This window comes from Hirundo rustica, chromosome 7 (assembly GCF_015227805.2).
Source record: "Hirundo rustica isolate bHirRus1 chromosome 7, bHirRus1.pri.v3, whole genome shotgun sequence".
NCBI classification, from domain to species: domain Eukaryota; kingdom Metazoa; phylum Chordata; class Aves; order Passeriformes; family Hirundinidae; genus Hirundo; species Hirundo rustica.
The window spans coordinates 36,922,488-36,926,269 of NC_053456.1; the positions used below are offsets into that span (position 1 = coordinate 36,922,488).

The following is a 3,782-nucleotide window of genomic DNA, read 5'->3' on the forward strand; positions in this document are numbered from 1 at the left end:
ATTGAGCCAGCATCGTGTTCACCTCCTCTGAAAATGACAAGGATTATGTTAAAAGTTCATCTCTTACACTGATTTTACACTATGTTATCAATAGTGTGGCTTTACCAAAGGATTCTACAGATGCAGCTGAATAGTGTTGTTAGCATCCTACAAATCCATCATGACCAAGAGAAAGAAACCTTCACTAAAGAGGTCCAAAGGCTCTGGATGTGCGCCTTAAACCACCTATGAGACCCTTAGAGTGACAATTCACTTAAAACTTTACTCAAATACCTCGAGAAAAGACATTACTAGCACATGGATATATCATTCCTAAGTTGTGACTTATAAACCTAACTGAGACATGGGAGGTTTCCTTTAATAATTTTGAATTAGTTTAGTGAGTGGTACATTCAAAAGCAGATGTGTACCTCACTAAACACAAAATAGTTCCTCCAGCTCTGCAGTGTATTCCCCACTCAGTAATAGAAGAGGCCATCACAGACCCTGCACACAGCACTTTAAAACGTCTTCTTTTTAAACAGAAAAAGGAGGAATGCCTGGTGCTATCTATACCCTAAATCACTTGTCACACTTAGAAGGATTTTATATATTTACAGATAGGAGGACTTAAAGATTTTACTATATTTAAGGATATGAATTATAGACCTGGACTAAGACAAATTGTTTTCCTTGTTGTTTGGTTTTCCCAGGTTCTGAAGTTGAAATGTTTCTTGTTTATAGCGTTAAGTGCTAAGTTTGTAACTTCCAAGTAATAAGAGCGCAGCATGCCATTTTAAAAACTTGTTTTGGTGGTCCCACCTGACAGCTCCTGGGAGGGAATGTAACATCTTCCATGAGATGTGAGAAGCATCACTGGCTGGCAGAAGTGGAGTTATTCGAGCAGAAAGGGTTATTTGGGCAGAAAGGGTTATTCGAGCTAGGTTTATCATTTGAGTCATCGTGCTGTTAGGGCCAATTTTATCCATGCAGCTTCAGACCAGCCGCAGCTGTCACACCTTGAGAAGCACGTTCCTTGGGAGCAGCAAGGTCCTTTTCCGCAAAGGCGTTTCCCCAGACGTGTAGTTCTCCCGGGGAACACCAACACACTCTTAAGAAACCCTGGCAAGGCTGAATTACTTCTGGTCCTTTCAGGACAGACACTCCAGCTCTAGCTCATATTCCCCCAAGTGCGTTTCCAGGTGGAGGTTCAGAAGTGCAGCGCCAGGCCCTGAACAAACACAAGCTGCGCGCTGCCTCTTCACCTGCCTCAACTCCTGCCTGCGGTCACGGCAGCAAAACCAGGCTGTTGCCAGCCAGAGCCCAGAGCCCAGTTCCCACACCCAGGATCCCAGCACTGCCTGACAGTGCTGCGGGCATTGGCACGGTCACACGTCTGAGTCTTGGCCTCCATGCTGCTGCTTCGCTTGCCCTTCGGCACACCCAAGGCTCGCTGTTAAGCCCGGATGGTCTCTGGTTCTGCCCACTTCTTCACCCTGTGCAGGGATGGAGCACTGCTGAGCTTTCAGGAAGCTATTCTTGAAAGCTTCCAGCATTCCAAGCTCCTTTGCCCTTCATGGATGCTTGCCATGGAATCCCTCACAGCTGGGTTCAGAGCATACTCAAGCTGGCTCTTCCAAAATCCAGGGGCTTCAGGGTGCTCAGCAAGAATTTGAACTCCACAATGCTGTAGAACTGGACTTTCAGCAAAGGGACCTTTCCAGCCTGATCTGCCCTCCTTCCCCTGTGTCTGTGCACAGAACACGGAGCAGGATAGAACAGCAGGAGGGGCCGTTGTGTCCCAGGGCTCTGGATTTTCGCTGCTTCAGCCCCACAGAAAAGCAGGTAATGTGAAGAAGCCAAACTGTTTATTGATGGCAGGCAAAGCAAGGGGATGAGCCGGAGGGGAGAAAGGGGATGGGCAGGGTCTGAGGGCTGGAGGGAGGGAAGTATCCGCATAACAGGGAGAAGAGGCATGAAGTTATGAGAACTGTGCCCAGCATCAGCTGTTCCTGGAGCTCCAGCAGCACTGAGAGATGGCATCCTCTTCAGTGCCTCCTAGTGTGTTCTCGGGATGCTGGTTCACTGGATTCAGAAGATGTCCCTAATTCTTTAGCTCTTCGGGGAAACCAGGCTTGATTTTGCAGGTTAGAGCACGATGGGCTGGCATCTTGCCTCTGGGCTTGACGGGCTGGAAGAGAGAGCAACAAAGGCATGGTCAGAGCCCGGATCTGTGGGAATCCTAGGAGATTTTCCTGCCAGGGCCATCCCAACCAGAAGGGAGCAGGAGACATTGGGATCAGCCCTAAGCTGCTGGCCACAAATCCACCACGTGTCCCTGCAATCTCTGTGTGCTCTGCCCACACCGCCCCGTGTCTGCACAGGGAGCAGAGCCCCCCGCAGCCGGGCCAGGGCTTGCAGCTTCCCCCGGCAGCCCCGCTGACAGCCCGCTGCCCTCACTCACCTTTACAGACGAGCTGGGGCTGTTCCCGCTGCCTCCTCAGGCTCCGCCCGCACATTCCTGTGAACACAGAGCCTGTCAGGGCCCCAGCGGCACAGCTGCCGGCCCTGTGGCCACACGGCCTCCTGGCCCTGGCGCTTGCCGCCTGCTGCCGCCCAAGGGCACGGCTGCGAGAGGGCGGCAGCACCCCCGAGGCCAGGCGGGGCTCCAGGGCGCCGGGCCCGGACGCCGCTGCCGGGGCAGCATCCGGGGCCGGGGAGGGAGCTGGGGCTCGTGGCTCACCGATGAACCTGATGGCCGCCTCTCGCAGGGGCTCCTGTGGGTTCTCCTGGCGTCCATGCTCGGCCCCTGTTCTCTTGCAGCTGGAAAGAGGGGCAGGATGGAAGGGTTGGTGCGGGCTCAGCCCCCAGCCGGGCTCTTGCTGTGCCCAGCCCCGGCCTCCTGTGCCCGGGCCCTGAGGCCCGGCCAGCAGCCGCTGGCGCCGAGCTCTGGAGGGGGCAGAGAGCCGGGTGCTGCCCGGGCCCGCCTCGCCCATCGGCTCAGGGCCACGGGAGCCTGGAGAAGAGCCCGCACCGCCCGGGGAGCAGAGCAGCATGTGGGGCGCAGGCCGGTGCCCCTGGGTGCGGCACTGGGCAGGGGCCAGCTGCCAACCCCACACACTGAGCGCCAGGGCAGGGCAGGAGGCTTCTCCTGCTTGATGCTTCATCCAGGCCTCCTTACATTAGACTTATCACTCTTCAATGGCTGCTCCTTCAGCACCTGCTCGAGATCTCCCCTATTCAGAAACTTGGCCAAACAATGCAGTGTTTTCCGATGTCCAGGACCCGTGTGTTGTCATCGTCGAGATGGCCACAGCACTCGACTGCTTCTGTAAAAAGTTCAGGGGGCTCCAAGCATCAGTACCTTGTTATCTAAAACATTTCTATGTCACAGTCCCATGAGTAGCTCCACACAGCTCTGACTCTCTCCTTCTTCTACCTTCCTTCTGCATTTCCAGCTCACAGCTTCCTGTCCCTAGCACAGCCACCTAACCCTGTCTGTCCCTTATACAAAGTCTCACCCCTTCTGGCCCTTGCACAGCCTCCTGTGCCTTCCTCCTCAGAGCACAGACAGCAGACTCCCACTGACTTCTCCTAGCTAATTCACTCTTTTATCACACCCATAGCTGCGAGGGCAAGGCTGCTCCCACCCTTTGATAATTAACACAGCTGCAATGTATGGGAGGCAAGATTGCCTTTGGCACTATCTCTATCTGTCTTCCCACACCCTTAAGTCCCTCTGTTTTCTGAGCCTGCTGCCAATGCTCCCTCCCTGCCCTTCTGGGCACCGGGACTCTGTCACC

The 3,782-nt window shown here is 54.4% G+C and overlaps 1 long non-coding RNA gene across 2 annotated transcripts; it reads right to left on the reverse strand.

Moving 5' to 3' along the window:
* Window positions 1–1,828: 1,828 nt before the first annotated feature.
* On the reverse strand, window positions 1,829–3,565 carry LOC120755386 (uncharacterized). Of its 2 annotated transcripts, XR_005701749.1 has the most exons (5): window positions 3,501–3,565; window positions 3,161–3,308; window positions 2,723–2,802; window positions 2,444–2,500; window positions 1,829–2,170 (listed from the first exon to the last, which is right to left on the reverse strand). It is a non-coding gene; the product is annotated as an uncharacterized LOC120755386 (long non-coding RNA). The 2 variants fall into 2 exon arrangements; XR_005701748.2 differs by having other exon boundaries at window positions 3,161–3,550.
* Between the last annotated feature and the right edge of the window lie 217 nt (window positions 3,566–3,782).